This window comes from Mustela nigripes, chromosome 12 (genome assembly GCF_022355385.1).
Source record: "Mustela nigripes isolate SB6536 chromosome 12, MUSNIG.SB6536, whole genome shotgun sequence".
Taxonomy (NCBI): domain Eukaryota; kingdom Metazoa; phylum Chordata; class Mammalia; order Carnivora; family Mustelidae; genus Mustela; species Mustela nigripes.
The window spans coordinates 122,111,493-122,134,059 of NC_081568.1; positions in this window are offsets into that span (position 1 = coordinate 122,111,493).

Sequence of the window (22,567 nt, forward strand, 5' to 3'; positions counted from 1 at the left end):
TTATACAAGCAATAATTATATGTTGTGTTAAAAGTATCTATTGTATCAGCTTTACTGAGGTCTAAATTTATACAAAAAATGCACATATTAAGTGTATACAATTTGTTAGGCTTGAACATATGCATACATCCATAAAACCATGACTGCAATCAAGGTAATAGACTTACCCATCACCTCCAAAAGTTTCCTCCTGACCCTTTGTTTGGTTGCTTGCTTGCTCTGTGGTGAGAACACTGGACTTGAAACCTACTGGCTTAACAAAATTTTAAATCTACAATATAGTATTATTAACTATAGATACTAAGAGTTAACTGCACTCACATGTGTACTGCAGGATTATTCACAATAGTTAAGTTATGGAAACAACCCAAGTGTCCATCTTGGATGAACGGATAAAGAAAACGTAATATATACATACGATGGAGAATCATTCAGCCTTACAAAAGGGAGGAAATCCTGCCTTATGTGACAACGTGGATAAACCTGAAGGACATTATGTTATGTGAAATAAGACAGCCATAGGACAAATACTGCACAAACCCACTCACACAACGCACCTAAAATAGTCAACCTCATGGATGCACAGAATGGAATGACAGTTAACCAGAGACTGAGAGTAGTGGAAATGAGTTTTTCAAAGGGTGAATGTTGTAGTTATGCAAGATATACACTCTAAATGTATGTAGCCAAAGTAGCCTTGGAAATTAGAGTTTGTTAACAACTTAATCTTTCTCTAACAAAGCAACTACGTGACTTCTTTACTCCCAGGTTCACAAAATCCACAGGTATAGTCCATTTGGGGATACATTCTTTAATCACAATTATTCAATGTTTACAGAGTTGTACACAACCGTAGAAATGGAGACATGCTTGTGGACGAACATTAAACATACTAAAGACCTTAATCACTTTACTTTATTTCTTTGTGAATTATATTTCTTAGTAATAGTAGAAGGTAAATCTGCACAAACAAGTAGGAAAATTGCTTACAAAACTTCAAGGACTTTTCTTTCAGAAAAACATGTTTTATATGGTGTTCTACCCCTCCCCAAGAGTGCTTTAAAGCCTCGAGGCATGAGAAGTGCTCCAAATAAGATGGAAAGATTTGTAATAAGGGAACTAGAGGAGATTTACAATTTTCTCGGCAAGCAGACCCTAAAACCTGAGACAGCTATATATGGTAGCATGACATTATTGTGGGAGTTGAGGGAGAGCGAGTTTTTCTTAAGGGTGGAATTCGAAGCTGTTAACTAAAAAGTTTCTGCAGGATTTTTAATTTTTTATGGATGTGAGTCACAGTTCAATTTAACGGGAAAGTGTATCTTCTAACACCAGATCAATTAAATCCATACTAAACAATCTTATCCTTAAGTTCTTCCAAAATTCTTGTGTAGCCCTTGCCACCCTCCATACTGCCTAACTCTCCCCTTTATCCCTAGGTATAATATTTACTTCTAATAATTGCTTTCCTTATCTTTGAAATGAGGCAACTAGGGGGATAAGGTTATCATGGAAAGCATATTAATCACCCTCCTAGGATTTAGAAGCATTTTAGTGCATATCAAGACTTGAAAATGTCCTGGGATGCAATTATGCCATTATGTTCACATTTTGAGTTCTATCCCATTGCTTAATTATTTGTTGTTATTGTTTAATGGCTTCCTCATATCACAGGTTGCATTGCTGTCCATATTTATAAAATGTAATGGAAGTAGAACAAAGCATCACTAATTAACTTACAGGAAGACGTTAACTGATCTCAGTTATGTAACCTGTAATCTCTGCACATATTTGCCTTGTGAACCTACCCGGTCAGATGTTTGCACAGCCCCTTGAATAACTGATGCTTGAAATGATCAGTAATGCAACACGCTCAGGGTTACCTCTCTACAGCACAGATCCACTGTTTGTTTCTCCACATTTATATCTTAACCCCCTGAGGAATGAGCTCTACGTGGATGGAAGAAAATTTATGCTTTCACAGCATAAAACGCTTTTAATTTTCTTCCTCATTTAAGAATCGATGAAATTTCAATTATTTTCTTGCTTTATTTTTTGCAGATAGAATGATAGTTCTCTAAATTGAAATTTTATTTACACTTTGATTCTTGTTGTTACTTAAGGAGTGTCTGTTCTCCATGCCTGTATGAAGATGAAGATGTTCCTGGACATTGGAGGTTTCGTCAAAGCCTACTTGGAATATAAGAGAAGAGCCTGACATGTGTTCCTGAGAAACTGCTTTGAGTTAACAATTGGGATGGTGTTCCCCAGAAGCAATATCTTGGGAAGCAATTCCTCCAAGAATTCAGGGAGACCACCTAGAGACATCCATACCAGTTCAAAGTGGTTGGGAAACTGTAGGACTATGGGTATGAAACTAAAGAAATAAAAACCAAACATCCATTTCTTTTTTGTTTGAAGACTTTATTTATTTATTTATTTATTTTATTTATTTTTTTTTTTTTTTTGACAAAGAGAGAAAGCACAATCAGGAGGACTGGCAGAAAGAAGGAGAGAAGAAGAAGAGAGAAGCAGGCTCCCAGCTGAGCAGAGAGCCCAACGCGGGGCTTGGTCCCAGAACCCTGGGATCATTATCTAGGCCAAAGGCAGATGCTTCACCAAGGGAGCCACTCAAGCACCCCCCAAACATCCATTTCAAACAAATTAATCATATCCAACGAAGGATTAATTAATGGTGCTGGACCTCAGGTCAAAATGACTTGGGTATCTCCTTCCTTCCACCTTTCTTTCCTTACTGTCCTCCTTTTTTGAAGGCCACCAAATGGTATTACATATATTATTATCTATTTAATATTTACAGAATGACATACACACCTAAGCACACAAGCAGAATTAGCCCTCATTCAGAGATACTGTCAAAATTCTGACTTGTAAGCTCTGTATGATTGAGAAGCTAGGCAGGGCAAAAATGACCCCTTAGAACACCCTCATGATCGGCATTGGTGGATGCTAGTAGTCAGTTGATGCAAACACTTTATTTTAGGTTTGCAACTATTCTCGAGAAGATAGCCCTACTCTGATATGGGATGGGAAAACTCAACATGGGAAGAAAGTAGATGCCTTGTATTGTGCTGGCAGAGTAAATACATTCATGCTCTGTCTTAAGCATGAACTCACAGGATACATGAGCACTACTTTTTAGAAAAATATATCCATGGATATGCTTTTGCATCAAAATCAAAAGAGTACTTATAAATTATATTCCAAAAATAATTTTAGAAGTGCTGATAATCAGGGGCACCTGGGTGGCTTGGTGGGTTAAAGCCTCTGCCTTCAGCTCAGGTCATGATTCCAGGGTCCTGGGATCTAGCCCGGCATCGGGCTCTCTGCTCAGTGGGGAGCCTGCTTCCTCCTCTCTCTCTGCCTGCTTCTCTGCCTACTTGTGATCTGTCTGTCAAATAAATAAATAAAAATTAAAAAAAAAAAAAAAAGAAGTGCTGATAATCAGAGACCAACATGCAGGCAAGTAAACATGGCCTTTTTTACAGTGAAGATATGGGTCTTTGAAATAAAGGAATTACATTGGGTGGTACTCATGGGAACTAGGGGCATGGAAATTTTAGAGGCATTGTTGACAGCCTATTAATTACCAAAATTTTATAGCAGGACAGACAGAGAGGAGCTGGCCCCCTCTGAGAAAAATCCATAAACTTTCCTTCCCTGTAAGTATTAAGGCATGGCCAATAGTTTCTACTAACGTTTTTCTCTTTTTTACAGGTGTTATAAATGGTATGTTTTCATTACAACGTATTTTTTTTCAACCATAGTATAAATGGCTTTTGCACTAGGGCTAGGTTTTATATTTTGTTCATTTATTTTCTCTCCTTTTCTAGGGGTTGTAAATTCTTTGGTTTTCTTGATTAAGTGCATTTTCTCTTTTTAAAAAACAAACCCCAAATCAATATTCACATGAATAAAAGCTGATTTATTAGAATAATGGATTTGAAACCAAAACAAATGGAATGCTGCTGCTGTAAAAGGGTTTTCCCTTAACAATCAAAACAAGAAAATTGAATTAATATTTAAACTTTCAATTCTTCAGCTAGTCTGAATATTAATTGCTTGAAGAGCTACAAATTTACTCTTTATAAACCTTACCCTATTGCTGAAAATCACATTGCCAACTACCATGTGTTTTTTTTTTTAAAGATTTTATTTATTTATTTGACAGACAGAGATCCCAAGTAGGCAGAGATGCAGGCAGAGAGAGAGGAAAGGAAGCAGACTCCCTGCTGAGCAGAGAGCCCAATGTGGGGCTCGATCCCAGGACCCTGGACTCATGACCTGAGCTGAAGGCAGAGGCTTTTAACCCACTGAGCCATCCAGGTGCCCCCATGTGTTTTTTCTTGTTAAAAAAAAACCCAAAAAACAAACAAAAGAAAACCTCTCCCTCTAGAGTCAAAGAAAACACATCACGTAATTTCTAATTGGAAATCACCTGTCATGATGAACATGAATGAGGGTTCACTGGAATGCTGGTAGTGTTCAATAGGAAACCATTATACAACCCTACTGTTATGACCATCTCCTGTCTAGATGGGGCTTTTAATAATTTTTTTTTGGAGTTGTAACGCACAAAAAATTCTGACAATTAAATGAACTGTAAGAGTATAGTTAGGGAAAAAAAAAAGAAACGATGCCAAAATTACTGAAATCTAAGTAATGTCTAATGGAGTAAGCCTTGATTTAGGCATCATTGCTCAGAAAGAAAAAGATACACACACACACACACACACACACACACTGTTGAGCCTTTCTTTAAAGAAAAACAATTAAGTTCTGATTTATCATCCAGAGGTCTCTTTGCTAATTAATAAATTGTTACTCTTTCATATATCTTGCTTCCATCAGCTGAGCAGGATAGTAAAATTATGATGATAAAAGCATTTTAGTAACCCAAAGCATAAGAAATACATTAGTCAGAAATCATGAAGACAGTTAGCAGAACTTTAGGCAAGGTGAAGCAAAGCTCTTCCTTTCTATTTCTTTGGGTTGCGCTGACTGAAGAATACAGTGGTAGAAATTTTATTTGGTACACTTAAATGGTTGGCAAAAATTATCATAGCAGTATAATATAAGCCAATTGTAACAGGCACAGGCACAATCTAGAACTACTTACTCCTTAAACACCGGTTTTGTAGGTGGCCAATCAATGGTCTAGGACCTAGATAGTCACTGAATCTTGTTTTGCTTAATCCACCGGGTAGTTTTTTAAATTATAAGCTATAATGAAGGAAATATTTTAAAATTCCAACTTTTTAAACTTTTCTTGATAAATTAGAAAGGCTACACCCAAATATCCTTGTGTGAGAAGATTAATAAAGGTTTCATCCTTTAGACAGGGCATTTACTTTTTGATTAACACAGTTTACATCTGTTTCTATTAGTTCTCACCACGAAGACCAGCTGTTGGTTGGCATGCATAATTTTTCTTGTGCTCATTTTTTAAATATATATAATGGAAGAGTATAGATTTTGTATTAGTTTCCAAGGGCTGCTGTAACAAAGTACAACAAACTGGATGGCTTAACAGAGAAATGCATTGCCTTAAAATTCTGAAAGCTAGAAGTCCAAATCAAGGTATTGGAAAGGCTATGTTCCTCTAACACCTTTGGAAGAATCTTTCCTTGCTTTGTCTAGCTTCCAGGGTATGGCAATTTCTGGCATTCCTCAGTTTAACCCGCATAACTCCAGCCTCTGTTGTCATATACTGCTTTCCCTGTGTGACTCTATCCTCACATGGCCATTATCTCACAAGGACGCTAGACATATCAGATTAGGGGCCCATCGTATTCCAGTGTGATCTAATCTTAACTAATCATATCTGCAATTACCTTATTTCAAAAAAAGTCATATTCTGAGGAAGTGGAGATGCAACATGTGGGGTTTAGCGTGTAGGAAAAGAATAAATGAAACAAGATGGGATCTGGAGGGAGACAAACCATAAGAGACTCTTAATCTCACAAAACAAACTGAGGGTTGCCAGGGGAAGGGGGGTAGGGAGAGGGTGATGGGGTTATGGATATTAGGGAGGGTATGTGCTATGGTGAGTGCTGTGAAATGTGTAAGCCTGATGATTCACAGACCTGTACCCCTGGGGCTAATAATACATTATATGTTTACAAAAAAATTAAAAAAATTTTTTTAAAAAGCCATATTCTGAGGTATTTCAGGTTAGGACTTCAACATATATATTTTTTGGAGAGGGGACACACATTCAAGAGAACATCCTCTGGCCTCCCAAAATTCATGTCTTCTCCACGTGCAGATATATTCACCCAATCCCAACAACCCCAAAAGTATTAACACAAACCAATATCAGCTCTAAAATTATATCTAAGTATCAACTAAATCAGGTATGGGTGAGAGGTATTGGATGCTCCTATGCTCCATTCTGAGGCAAAAATCCCATTCCACCTGTGAACATGCAAAACCAGAAAATAAATTATTTCCATATAATACACATTTCCATTCCAAAAGGGAGAATTTAGAAGGAAGAAGGGCAGGGGCAGGGTAAAGGAGAGATCACTGGTCTAAAAAACAAGTTGGCAACACAGCAGGGTAAATTCTGTTAGGTTTTAAGGCTGAAGAATAATTACCTGTGGCTAGATTCTCTCCTCTCTGAGCCTGCAGGGGTGGCCCTGCCCCTTGCCCTGAGCAGTAGCTCATCGCCTGGAAACCTAGGAGGGCGTGTCAACCCCGGCCTTTCTGTAGGTGACTTTGCCTTGGGTTTTATTCTTTATTTTTCCTGCATTTCATCTCTGTTTTTTTCTTTCAGTCCAGGCTGCTAGTGTTTCTGCTGGTACAAAATTCTCAAAAATTTTTGTCAGCCTCCTGTGCAATTTATGGGAGTCCAAGCCATCTGACGAGAGGACTTCCACAGGTCTTTCCTAGATAACCACATCGCTATCCCTGGCTTCCACGGAGATGGTTGATTGGATCCATAAATCACATACCTAATCTCTTTAGGACACTGCCGCCCAGCCACATTCTGCAGTTTCCAGAGCGCATTACCTGGAGACTGAGAGTTTCCCAAATTATCAAAGGCTGGATTATTTTTGTTCACCAGTTACTTCTTCGATTTATCTCTTTCTTCTTGCATTTTACTATTTGGGGGCAAGAAAAATCCAAGCTGTGTCTTCAAACTTTTGCTTGGAAATTCTCTCAGCTCAACATCCAAATTCACTGCTTATAGGTTTTCTGCCACTTTTAAAACAAGGATCACTTTTTCTCCACTTTCTGAGAACACCTTCTTCATTTCTATGGGATCCTTCAGCAGAATTACCTTTAACATCTCTCTTTCTACCAACAGTCTGTTCAAGACAGTCTAGGCTTTTTTCTATCATATATCTAAAAATTATTCTAGCCTCTACCTATGGCCCAATTCTAAGCCTCGTCTACATTTTCTTACAGCAGCACTCCTCTTGTTGGTACCATAATATTTATTACTTGGGGGGTTTTTGCTGTTTTTTGTTTTGATATTTGTTTTGGTATACTGTAACAAAATACCACAAACTGGTTGGCTTAAAACAAGAGAAATTTATTGTCACACGGTTTTAGACGCTAGAAGTCCAAAATCAAGGTATTGGATTAGGGGTCCACTCTACTCCAGTATGAGTGCATTTTAACTAATTCTATCTTCAGTAATTCTCTATCCAGATAAATGTACTCTAAGGTGTGAGGGGCCGGGACATTTTTTAGGGTGAGGGGCACAATTCAACTGGTTAGTTTCTTACCCATATTTTTATCAAACGTGAGAATATTAAAAAAAGAAAAAAGACTGAGAAGGCTGCTTGATTGTTCTAGAACCCTGACCATTTCTCACATACACATTTCTTGCTGGTACATCTAAGAATTTGGTACAGTGGTTTGCAAGACAGAATATAGATATGGATACAATTAATATAATAAAATATATTAATATAATAATATAATATAATTAACATAATATAATCCAAAATATAGATGGATATAATTCTCCAGGCTTGCATATAAACACATTCAGTTAAATTCCATACACAATTAAATAATAATGCAAAGTTATATGCAATACACAAGACAAGGTTTGCTAAGATGCTCCAAAGAATGCAATCCTTAGCTCAAAATCAGTTATGAGTTTTGAACAATTAACACTCTTCAGATAAAATAAGAACTTTCTTCAAACAGGGTGTAAGAATATGAGCTAATTAGGAAAATAAATCAATGTATATCCACATATTAAAATGCCTTTTGAGATTCTTACTGTTATTTATTAAAAACTGAAGCTTCTTTGAAGTGCTGAGTGGCTCAGTAGATTAAGTGGCTGACTCTTGATTTTGGTTCGGGTCCTGATCTCAGGGTCCTGAGATCTAGCCCTACTTTGGGCTCTATTACAGACTCTTAATCCTTCATTCCCCACTGAGTGTGGGGAGTCTGCTTGAGATTTTCCCTCTCCCTCTGTCCCTACACCCACCCACTTCCTCCCTCTCTCTACAATAAATAAAGAGATCTTTAAAAAACAAACAAACAAACAAACAAACAACCCAAAACTTGACATTTCTTTTTACAATTAACATAAAGTTTCTAAATTACCAAAGCACAAATATCCAAATAACTATTTAATAGATATGGAGATGTTTTGTACATGAAACACAGCATGATATGAATAGTACTTGCTTTTAAATTTAATGTATATTAAAAATTGAGGATAACTATTTGCCACCATGGTATCAGGGACAGTAAAAACAGTAAATTCTGTTCTATAAACAATTTAACTTGTGGAAGTTTAATCTTCTTTAAATATAATTATGATGAGTTTTCTCAGAATCATTTAATTTTCTCCCCAGTTTTCTTTCTCGTGCTGTGATTATTATTACTATATTACAAAAGTTGTGTTAGTTTTCCTCATGATCAAACAGAATGATGGTCAATAAATGTCCAGAATGATATTCCTTTTGAGTCCCTTGTTATTATACCTTGCACTGTCCCAGAGTGGAAATAAAATGGGCACAGGAAAATATTTAAGTTGGGAAAAGATTGAAATTTAAAGACCAATATAGTTTCTGAACATGATGTTTTGGTTTACAAGTTTTTCCTGATATGCACATGGCTTTCAATGCTTTGATCATCACAAACTGAGTTGTTGTTTTTCTGTTTGTTTGTTTTTTTAAAATCATAATGAACTTCTGGGAAATCCTCATTTATCCACAATGAAATTGGGCTCATTTTTTCATGACCCACAAAGGGATCATTATATGCAATATTATAATATCCAATGCCAGCACTAACCGCCAAAGAGACCCAAGTAATAAATAATTTAATATACATTGTACTGTTGTTTTTTTGTTTTTCCCCATCTTCCCAGAAGGCCCCTATTACAGACTCTTAATCCTTCATTCTAGATTTGGAGACCAGCCTCCAGGGCCTCATTTCATACACCAGCCTCAGGTTGCTGCGCTCCACAGTCCTCCGTACTTAACCTCCTCCAGCAGGCTTGCCACAATCTGTTATTCCTAGGAACATCTTTCATTGATCCTAAAAGCATGTCTGCTCTCTGAACAGCTTCATCAGATTAAAATGCTAACATCATGTCCTACTGAAATATCAGAAACCTGAAACCTCCTCCATTTCCTTTGTTTAAGCTGCCTATTTCTCTAATGAAACATATTTATGAAGTGCTGCCTGATATACTAAGACAGACTATTTTAGAGAAAAAATCGGACACATATCCAGGTTTTGAAACTTAGAAAATTTGATGCGTCCTCTGTAAGAAAATGAAAGCAAAATTATAACTGTTAAATTAAACCTCAAAATGACTGTCTAAATCATAACAAAAAATAAACTGCAGACAATTACAAATATTGCAGATCATAAAATCTAGAAAAATATATATTTTTACCAAATAACTGTCTTATCACCACTATAATACTTCTTTTTTACATTTTGATTATTTCTCATTGACTTCTCTAACAAAAACAATCTTATAATATCATTGTCAATGTAGAAATAAAAAATATAATCTAGGCTTTCTTCTAGCATGGTCAATAAAGACTTTTATTACTTATTATTCAGAATAATTTATTTTGGTTTCAAACTTGTTGTTAGAAATGTCATATAAATTCTAGGGTTATTTCCAAATTTGCCAAAATTTCTTTTGAGCTTTTTTCATGTGTGAACTTCAGGATTTCAGGACTCTCTCTCTCTCTTTTTTTTTTTTTTTTTTTTGCTTTATTATACAGTATCTAGTCTTAAATAGTTTTTTTTAAAGTTTTATTTATTTATTTGACGCAGACTGAGAGAGATCACAAGTAGGCAGACAGAGAGAAAGGAGGAAGCAGGCTGAGAGAGACTGATGTGGGGCTCTATCCCAGGATCCTGAATTCATGACCTGAGCAGAAGGTAGATTTAACCCACTGAGCCACCCAGGCACCCCTAGTCTTAAATAGTTTTTGAAGTAACCACTACTTGTTGATTAAATCCTTTACTTTTTTTTGGTGTATTCTTATAATTTTTAATATTTTGTGTTACTCAGCGAGAAATTAATATGTCTGTCAAGATATAACTGAGCAAGTCATTTTAGGCTGAAGCAAAATATGACAAAGGCAAAGTCAAGCAGAAATAGAGAGCAAGGTACAGTATGTGTATGGATGGGATGTACATGGGCAAGTGGTGTGGAAACATATGAAGAGCCAGATAAGATGGGTCATCCATGCCAAATTCAGGAAGTGACTTAGGGGTCAACCACAGAATGGTCTAAAATAAAACCTGAGGCAGGTGATATTATATATTGTTAAAATAATTAGCATTTATATAAGACAAGTTAAAATTTCATCTTAGTGCTGTCTTGTTAGCTGATGAAAACTTGTTAGTAATGACTGAAGTATCCACAGAAGTACCTACAATCTCTCTCTCTGTCTCCCTCTCTCTCTCACACACACACATACACCCCAAACTGAATTTGCATCCCCAATTTAACTTCCCTTTAGTTGGGTTCCCAAAATGACCATAGTTATTCAAAGGAATGTGTCAAAACAAAAATTGCACCAGGTAAAGTTAAACAGGAAAGGATGATTTCATTCAATGCTATTGCAAGAAATGAGGGACACCAAAATGCAATCTGAACTCAAGGCTATTGAAACAAAAAGTGGAGGAGATTTTGAGAGCTGAGACGGGAAGGATTGTAGGTCATCTGTCCTTGGTAAATGACCTTATGCAAAGATTAAAAGAGTTTTTTTCATATCTTCATGACAGGAGGTAGTTTTACCACTTAGAGCAAGATGCCCATCAAAATTAGGCTTCTACCTATAAAATTCTACAAAGGCCAGGAGATAGGTGTACTCTCTTCCTTGATGATCTCATTCTATAGAGAGATGGATCCCATGTCCTTGAGAAAAACATTCATGGGTTGTAAAACTGGCAAGAGGCTTTTAAAGAGATTTATTTCTAAAAAAAAGGGCAGAGAAAAAAGTTACAATTACAAATGTTATAAAGAAAAGCACTAGGAACAGGGAGTTCAGTGCCTAGAGTCAGGAAGAAGCTGACTGTTCAGTCAAGCTAAGGGGAACTTTGAGGCCATCATGGTCACACCCAACACAAACAGAATTGGGATAGAAGAGTCTGAGCTAAATGACAGTGGATTGAACCATAGTAAAAATATTTTTTTTTTAAGATTTTATTTATTTATTTGACAGACAGAGATCACAAGTAGGCAGAGAGGCAGACAGAGAGAGAGAGAGAGGGAAGCAGGCTTCCTGGGGAGCAGAGAGCCCGATGCGGGGCTCGATCCCAGGACTCTGAGATCATGACCCAAGCCGAAGGCAGCAGCCCAAACCACTGAGCCACCCAGGCGCCCCCATAGTTAAAATATTTTGATGGAAGCATTGCTATGAGAACGCATTGCTAGGGCCACCCGAGTGCCTTTGAAGTGATCTGAGTAAATGAAGGACATTGACGTTCAAATTTCTTTCAACACCCAGCATAGCTACCTCTGTGAAAGCACATGGGAAAGAATTAGGCAGAACCAGGTTCAGATGCAGCTCTGTCATTTCTAAAATGTTCTCTTGAACAAATTGCTGGCTCTTTCTCTAACCATCATTCTTTACACGACGTCAACAGCAATTTATGAAAATTTGGCTTCCTAAATTGTTCTTAATTCTTCTCTTCCATATTTGCAGCCACAATGCTGGTCCAGATCATCATGGTCTTTCATTTACAACAAGGCTGACACCACTAAGTCCCTGTGCTGCTGCTGTCCGCACATGATCCCCTCACTACAACCACTGTGATCTTTCAAAGATTGAAACAAAGTCCGTCATTCACCTGTTTACAACTTCAAAGATAGTCCTGTTTCACGTCTAAATAAATCTACCCTCTATCCCATAGCCTACGATGGCCTAAATGACTTGTCTCCTTTATTTAGTATATTCGAGAAATTCTGACCTGCGTTCACACTTTGAGCATGTTAAATATTGTCTTGTCTGAGCTGACAAATTGATTCCACGGTAAAAACAGCATTTTCTTCGTTTTTAATCATTACCAAGAAGATGGAGAGAAACATTGAAACTTAAATTGATTATTAGTGAGGTTAAATAACTTGATTATCTTGGATTCTTGTTCACATGCATTTTTCACCTTCACTTTTTTGTTTATTTTTTCGACTGTGCCCAGTGATTTCCAAATGTTCTTGCATAAGTTTGTGTAATATATTTTTTACCTCTATTTCAAATGTATTTCCCATGTTTTCATTGTTTTTATTCATTATTTAAAATATTTCCCCATATTTCAAAAGTTCTATGTTGTTAATTTCATCGGATTTTCTCATGTAGTTTCTAGCACTTGTTTTTTTAACCATCATTGCATTTAGGTGGGTAGAAGTAGTGAGAGCTTAAGTTCTCTTACAGTTGTCCTGTTTTTCTTAGAGAAATAACAACCAAAGTCATTACCTGAAAGTTAGGTTGTTTTGAGGGAAAAAGTAAGGCTAGGAAAAGAGGCAAAGGAAACACCAGGTTTACTGAGCCACACTAATGGATAATTTGGCATTTAAGCATTTATGTAACAAATATTTATTGTGCTCCCCCTGGATGCTAAGTGCTCCTCGAGGCTCTTGTGATACAACAGCAAATAAAAGAGATTTCTGGTCTTAGGGAACTTAGGTTAGTAGTCATGAATTTCAAATGAGATGACAGTGACTTTCGCCAGCCATGTTCTGCTGGGAGTTTCATTCACAAAGTAGAGGGAAGAGGAAGGTAATTAAAGTTGAGATTTTGCAGATATTGACATGAGATGAGAGAAAGCTAAGAAAATTGAGATTGGACAGAAGAAAAAAAAGATTTAAATCATGAACCATGGCGTTTTAGCTAGTAAGGAACAAAGTGAAGATATCAGATTTGTGAAGAATAATAACACTTCGTGGTATTAATGACAGGTAGATCTTGATGAAAGTCAAACAATTGCTTAAATCAGAACAGTAGAGCAACTAGGCTGGAATAAAGAGGTTGTTTGGAGAAGAGGATTCTTGAATGTGAACTTATCATAGTAGCAATAATTGGTCAAGATAATGTGAATGACAGTGATTCTTGATTCTTTTATAAACTGTACAAATGAAAGCAGATCACAACACTCCAGTGTGAGTCCCGAGCGTCTGTATTTTATAAGTGCTCCCAGATGATTCCAATTCATAGCAAGAGCAGAAAACCTTTCCCGTGGGAATCAATGGCTGAAGTAGCACAGACATTGAAAACATTTCCGGAACAGAGAGACTAGAGAAAGAAACATTTACATATGTACCAGGACTTTTAAAGCATCAAGATTCACAACAGGACTAGTATTGAAGAGAGTGATGGTGATCTAGCTCCAGAGAAGGGTAAGTGATCCCAAAGTGGATATTAAATTTATAGCTGATGGCAGGCGATTCAGAGCTGGGTGGTTTTGTTCTGTTCTCAAGAGAGGAGATACGGAGAATGGCTTTGAGGCATCATGAGGAATGAAAAGGTCTCTTACACAGAGGTGTGAGGGACGTGAGAGACAAAAAGCATTAACAAAAACACTTGACATAAGGAGGCTGCAGGAAAAAACAAAAAAACAAAAACAAAAAAACAAAAAATGATGTCTGTGTTTAAGAACCCTGATCCTGAGATCATGACCTGAGTCAAAATCAAGAGTCAGACACATTTAACCGACTGAGCCACCCAGGCACGCCTGTTTTATTTTAAAATAATGCACTTGCTCTCAAAAGATCTGATGGTTACATTAAAGCTTAAAAAGCAATTAATTTAAATATAAAAGTGATTACTATGGTCACTACAAACAAATTACATGGAGATTTAGGTAACCATTGCCCTAAGATTATATTTTTAAACTTTTTCCCTGAATCAAAACCTTTCAGGCAAGGAATCCAATGGTCTTTGGGCTTGTCTCCAGCCTTGACAGAGACTTTAGTCTCCCACTTGTCAACAGAAATATTCTTTCTCTCCTTTGTGAGGAGTGCAGCCTTTGTTCTCGGCATTAAATGATAAATGTAACATATTCAGCTCTTCCCTGTACTGCACATGACCCTGCAGAGCCATGAGAAATGCTAGCTTTAGAGTCTCGAAGACCTAGGTTTAAATCCTACCTCTGTTACTCCTTAGAACAATGACCATGGACAAAGACAATGATCTCTAGTTTCTTTGTTTATAAAAATGGGTTACTATGATCCTTACCAAATGTGGGGATTATGTAAAGGACAGAAGCCATGTGGTATGTATTATCTATTCATTAAAACTGCTACTTCTGTCCTCTGTCTCTGTCCACAACACTCTTGAAATGTAGATGTTGTTATCATCGCTTTATCAACAAAGAAACGGAGGAACACAGCTAAGGCATGGCAGGACCAGTCTGGATCACATGTATCTGGTTCCTCACACTGCAGCTGACTTCTTTTCAGTTGGCTTAGGTGGCAGATCACCCTCTCTCTCAAGACTGACTCGCAAGAACAGAGAGGGAGACGGTTCATTAGCCAAGAACGTCTTCAAGAAGAACCCCTCTAAAGGGAAACTAGAATTAGCACAGGGAAGGAAGGCTTTAAGTCTTACTGTGTCGGGACTTGGCAACAACCCAACAGCCCTTTCATCCTGGTTACTCAGAAAACCCGAGGAGGCACAGGATCACATATTCAAATTAGTTCCCAGGGTATTTGCATATATGTATTTATTTACATATCATTACAAAGTTTCTGAAGGGGTATTTATCACCTAAATTCTAAACTCTAACAATTATACTGATGCAGTTACTAATAAAAATAAATAACATGGATTAACTTGCTAAACTCAAGGTTCAGGGATTTAGCAATATGGAGACTTAAAAGCAGGACAGCTTTTATGTTACATTTATGGAGAGCTGCTTCAGTAGCAGCTGTTCTTTAGAAATCTATCTGGGAGGACTGACCAAAAACATGGAACAATTTTTTTTTATTCTAAACCTAGTTATACCTTTAATATCTTCAATAAAATTATTGTCAAATAAAATGGATTAAGGTTAAACAGACTGCCTGTGTTATACCTCCCCTTCTAAGCAACATTCAAACTCCTTCTTTTTCTTGGGTATGAAAATGCTGAACTTGCGTACATTTATTTTTAAAACTAGTTCTAAAAGAATAAATAAAATTAAAAAGAAAACAATGGTCTCTGACAATAAATTTGACAGCTTCCCTAAAAGAGAAACATCTTTTCTCCATATATGATTCAGATATCGTAATAAGAAAGTACGTATGACATAATCATTAGTTGCATCACTGCCACTTGGGTCTCTCTCTGTTCTATATACATCACTCTTATTAAAGAAGAAATTAAACAAAAACAAACAAACAATGCCAGGTTAGAGAATGCTACCTGCATGGTATTGTAAAGAAAGCAGTCAATGAAAGCCACATCCAGAGCATTTCTAATTACCCAAACAAAGTAAGACAGAAGGCATGGCCTATAAGGAGGATGCATTAAATGTAATCAAATTAGTCAGGAGGAGGGAATACCCTCCTGTCTTGGACTTGGGACTGGACATTGCATATCTGTTATGCATTTTATTTATTTATTTATTTTAAATATTTAATTATTTATTTGACCGACAGAGGTCACAAGGAGGCAGAGAGGCAGGCAGAGAGAGAGGAGGAAGCAGGCTGCCTGCGGAGCAGAGAGCTGGATGCGGGGCTGGATCCCAGGACCCTGGTATCATGACCCGAGCCAAGGGCAGAGACTTTAACCCACTGAGCCACCCAGGCCGCCCCATCTGTTATACGTTTTAATCCAAGAGGAAAGTTCTGTTGTCCTTTTTTTTTTAATATAATTTTTTATTTTTTATAAACATATATTTTTATCCCCAGGGGTACAGGTAGTTCTGTTGTCCTTTTAACAAATAATGGAGATAATGAGATTCAGACAGGTGGAAAGCATGGAGGACAAAGGATACACACAATGGCAGAGAAAGCATCCCAACCAGTCTTTCTCAACTCCACTGATCAAATTCTTTCTTCGATACCAAGCTGCAAATTCTCTGAAAATGATAACAGACAGTTTTCTTTAGCTGGAAGAGCTTGTCATTCAAAATCCGGAAAGCTTTCAGAGCAAAGGAGGATATAGAGTATCGTTCCCATTGCAATGCATAAAGTACACATCACACCTCGTGAAAAACGGGAAAAGAAACCACTCTGAATACTGGCAGTTGTATGCCACTCTATCAAAAATAGATGCGAGCAAAACTTTTATCCTGGTTAATTTCACAGACATTTTATTTGATTTATTTATTTACTTCTGTTTTAGGGTGTTTTTTTTGGACCAACATTTTAAGATATTTTCAAAATAAATTATATACTGGATTCATCACTTGCCAATACTTGTCATGTGATATACTTGAAAATGGGATTATACTCCTTTAGCAAACAGAAAATGGGATATGATTTTTCATAGTTAAGGTTTAATTAAAACTTTACCTTTTTATCCTAAAGGATATTGTCTTTAGGTTTGCATGTATGTGACTCTGCATAGGTCAGCCATGGATTTCAGGGAAATGAGCAGAAGTGAAATAATACTTAGGAAGGACAATCAGGAGTGTTCAACAAGGACTTGTTAGTACTTACAGAAAAGGAGATGGAAAGGGTTTGTGAATACTTGTTGATAAAAACTGTCATTGTAACTCCATTAAGAGCGTCTCTTATCCCCAAGGTGCTTTATGTCTTAAAATACAGCCTATATTAGATGAAAAAATGGGGAAACTTATCAGTAATATTCCAAAAATAAAAATATAGAAAGATGCAATCGCTAAAATTTATGATGTAAATACAAAAAATTGTTGCACTCACAAGTACATTAGGCAAAATGTCATAAGCTAAAAATATGCTTTCATGGGATTCTGCTATAAAGAAAGGAGATGAAACACAAAAGTGCTCTCCAGTATAATTAAATTATTTTTGTTAGTGACAGTAGTATCAATAATACTATTATATTCTAGGCAGTACAGCATGAGGGGTAATGCCACCAATGTTTATTTTTAATTAAAAGACGGTATAGAAAATTCTGCCCCAATTTATTGCGTATCTTACATTTGTAAAAATCTCAAGTGTGGAACATGCTCTGTGGCACTTTATCCCTTGAATTGATCATGCTGTCTGGCAGCAGAAAATGTTTAATTATCCTCAAACTCCATCTCCCGTTTCTGCTAGACAGAACATCGTGCTCAGAGCTGGGTAAGAAGTCAGACATGGAAACAATCTATTTGCATTAGCTCTTCTTAATCTAATGTAATTTAACTCTTGCAGCTTCTCTCTTACCATACTATTGACTTTCTTAAGAGGATGGCGAAGACAGAGCCCGAGTTACTTTTCTTTACAGTCTTGACTTAACTATTTTCAAATGTAGCAGAGCAGAACAGCGTGAATTCACAGCTTCAGGATACCCAAATGCTTTATTTCACAAACAACAGTATTTAGATATGTGATCTAGATATTTGAAGAGGTTAGATAAGAAAAAAACAAAAACAAAACCAAAACCAAACCAAACAAACAAAAAAAAGCAAAAAGAAATGACCAGATTTTTAAAAATAGTATTTTTGAAAATTGGAGGCATAACTCAGCTTTAGGATCTATCAGAATCATTTTACTTCACTTATTACTTACAATTAAGTAGATACAATTAAGTCTTGAGAATGTCTCAGATGGGGGCACCTGGGTGGCTCGGTTGGTTAAGTGACATGCTCAGGTCATGATCTGGAGTCCTGGGACCAAGTCCCACATCAGGCTCCCGGCTCAGCAGGGAATCTGCTTCTCCTGCTGACCTCTCTCCTCGCATACTTTTGCTCTCTTTCTCTCTCAAATAAATAAATAAAATCTCAAAAAAAAAAACAAAAAACAAAAAACAAAAAAAAGAATGTCTCAGATAGGGGCGCCTGGGTGGCTCAGTGGGTTAAGCAATTGCCTTCGGCTCAGGTCATAATCTCAGGGTCCTGGGATCAAGCCCCGCATGGGGCTGTCTGCTCAGCAGGGAGACTCCTTCCCCCTCTCTCTCTGCCTACTTGTGATCTCTCTCTCTGTCAAATAAATAAATAAAATCTTTAAAAAAAGAGAGTCTCAGAGATAAGGTAGACCACTTTCATTAACATATAAGAAAGTTAATTGTTGGGGTGCCCGAGTGGCTCAGTCGGTTAAGCGTCAGACTCTTGATTTCAGCTCAGGTCACAATCTTGGGCTCCTGAAATTGAGCCAGTTTGGACTCCATGCTCAGCGGGGAGTCTGCTTAAGACTCTCCCTCTCCATGGGCTCCTCCCTCTGCTTGCAGGAGTGCTCTCACTGACTGAAAATAAATAGATATTAAAAAAAAATAGCTGTTAAGCTGAGTGTACAATAAGCTACCCATTTAAAAGGCAAAAACATAACAAATTTATCTACCTGCAGCTTGGGATCAGTGTTGTAACAGAAGAAAACACAGAAGATATATTAATTACTTAGCTTTCATTTCTGACTATTCTGTTCAAAGAATACTCGTGCAGTAAAGGAGATAACAAGTGGCATTTGGTGGGGCTTGAGGGCGAAAGAATAGATGGTCTTCAGAAAAAGACACGTGGATTTAAGTACTTTGGCTTGGGGGAAAATTCTAGTCTCTCGCATTAATCTGATGGAGAGGTAAGATGCCTGGACTGATGGCAGTGAACGAAGAGGACCACAGAGAATGAGAGCTAAAAAAGGAAGATTGGAAATGAAGATGATCCTGATTAAACCAAAGTATACCCTCCCAAATACAAAATTTGGGATTCCCATTATTCCCAAAGAGGATTCTGTAATGGATAATTTAAAAAAACTCCTCTCTTTGAGAGGGTTGCAAATATGAAGGAAAGCCAACTTGATTTTATCTGGAGCTGATCATAGAAAACTAACACTTAATTCCTTTGACTTAACCCCCTTGACAATATTTATTGGAAACTTTCTACACACAGGCAGGAGTAAGGATTAAGAATTTTCAAAAAAAGAAAAAAAGTGATTCATGGGAAACACCACATTTGGGTTCAAGCAATCAACTGTGAGCATAGTTTTTCTCATCTTAGAGGTGCGAGGGAAATTTTTTTAAATTTAACAATTTATAGGGCCACTATCTTATTGAAAAAATTCAAAATCCCCTTCATTTTATAGATATTTGAGATAGCTATTTAAAATTTAGCCTGTAGAACAGAAAGAAATCTTCAGAAGGAGCATGACAACTCTTCATACAGGTGGTGTTCGACTGTTACGTGGAAAAGAGATGAAAAGCAGGATCTAGGAACCAACAGGCAAAAAGGTTATTTGATTGATTTAGAATGAGAACAGTACCTAATCCTCTCTTACACAATCCATGCAGAAGCTAGAGACTACTTATGGATAATTTCTTGGTGAGAGTATAACGGTCAAGTTTAAAGGACACGTCATGTTATTCTTAAACCTAGAATTACCATATTCTGTTAAAGTTTTGTTGTCCGTTAACAGTCCCATGTTTAAAAAGTTCCTTGGAGTGAACACTATCAATAAGTGGACTCTTTTAAAAGTCTTTTTATAGAAAATTAATTCAGATTTATGTAATCTTGAAAAGATATCATGAAGAGACCATATAATTGTCTATGATTTTCAAACTGGTTTATTCTTAGAAGATTGGTTGTTCATATTTCATTTAGGACAATGGGTTCAAACAATATGAAGAGAATTCTGCTAGAACAGACAGACTAATAGACTCCTACTATTTTTAAGTGCTGGCTAGGCTTCAGACAGAGGCTGTGAGCTTTCATCATAGGGGATCTTCTATGATAGTACATTATAACTTTTGGAGGTTTTTGAGATTCATCCCATCATCCGTGTTTCAGATGGTATATAATATGATATTGGCATAGGTTCATCCACTCTTACAACTGTTCAAAATTTCCTCTTGTGTGTTATAGTAGTTTCAGTCTCCTACTGCTGTTTGAAAACTTCTCCATTGGTAAGTAATACTTGGCACAATTTAATTTTATGATGCTGATTAGTGCTTTATTGGTTCTTTTTTGTTAAATAAATAGTTACTAACTTTTATCCTTTTGACATTAGTTATAAATGCTGGATTTTTTCAAGAAATTAAATATATATTCATTTTAAGTATTTTCTAATACAAATCCTATGCTACCTTCCAGTGCTATTATTAAATGTTATGAATAATGTTCTCAAGAATATAGAAGATAATCTATTATTATCAAATATAAAAATCTAACTAGAAACATTTCTCACTGATGAACACTCTCTTTACTAAATCAAGCTGAAGTCATTTAGAATGATGATTTTTTTGAAAACTGTAAAATAGATTTTGTAATTTCTTATTCTGTTAAATGCACTTTATTACAACATTCTTTCTGGCTTATTTTTATGAATTAGAAGCATGTTTTAATCCAACTGGAAGTATTTAGATCAGTTCAGGAGTGATATGGCAACTTTATGATACAAACTTTTGTCTTGCTACTCAAGTATACTTAACACTTGACTTCAAACCCAATCCAACTGATTCTGTCCTCTTTAAAATGATTTCTTGACCTCTAACAATTCCTGCTTACGTCCTATTGGCAATGATGCAACACAGGCTACTGCTAGCTGTTAGAAAAGGTGGGAGGTCAGGAAACTGATCCAGATACATTGCTGCCCACACCATAAATGGATTAATGTTAACAAGAAAGAAGAAAATGAACATCATAAATGCACATAATTGTCTGGCGTAGAATTGAAGGGACTCAAAATTCCAAGGAAAAGAAGAGTATGTGGGTAAGTATCTTGAGAGATAGGCTAGAAGAAAGGCACCCTTAGAGGAAAGCTGTCTCATATCTAATGCTTATAGCCATTGTGGTTAACGGCTCCCTAATTCATACATGCTTGAACAGTGGTTCAAATACAAATTGAACTATTATTATAATTCAAAAATTCTTCAGGAAAATTCCTTGAAGAATGTTATTGCTTTAGGTACTGTTCATCTTGTAAAGTAAATAAATACATAAAAAAAAAAAGAATAATGACATAATACCTTTGCCCTTAACAAGTTCACCCTGAAACAAGTGACAGAAGAACATACAGCATAAGTGATATAAGTACAAATAGAAATATCTATAATATTCTACTGGAATAAAAAAACAATTTGTTCTCATTAGAATGGAAAAAGCTCAAATAAATTAAGGTAATAATCAAGGAGTGTAAGAATTTTTAAAAGGGTCAAGGTTTTGCAGAATGTGGTTGGCAGAAGCCATTCATTTTTCTAACAGATGTATGTAGACTGGTTTTATAAACTTTTTAAAAGAAACTTCAAGAGGGTAATTTCAAAAAATAGATTATATGTTCAGTGTTCACTGATCCATTAAATTGCATAGTCTCCCAGGTCCCATGACTTAGTTTGTCATAATTATAATTTGAAGATATTTCTGAAAAGGCATATAATATTACCATAGTCCTAAAAATGACAACCCCACAGAGAAGATTATAGCAGAAGGCTAGCAGATGATTCAAAGGTTCTGAACTTGGTTAATAGAATAAGTCAACTTTCATATTGAAAAACATATAACACTAAACGATATCAAATGGGCGTATGAACTCTCTAGCTTCTTTTTCACCTTTTAATAGTCTACCACTGCATGCCCTACATCCCAAATTGACATCCCTGATATCAAATCCCATCATTAATTCATTTAACTATTAATACACAGAAAACAACAGGGCATCCTGTGACTGGATTCAACTTCAATGATTAGAGACTTTGTCAGTTTTATTACTGAAAGAATTTTTAGGTATTGTCATCTGCATAGTAGGTTAAACAGAAATTAGTGACCTACAATTATCATTTTAACACTATCATTACATCTGAATGAATATCCACCTCAAAGACAAAAAGAAGACAGGGAAATAAAAGAAAGAAAAAATTTTGAAAGGGATCAAAATAATATTAGCATTACTGTTTAATACTTTTCTCAGTGTATTAACCTAGGTAACATAAAAGTCAAACATGTCGGGACACCTGGGTGGCTCAGTTGGTTAAGCAGCTGCCTTCGGCTCAGGTCATGATCCCAGCGTCCT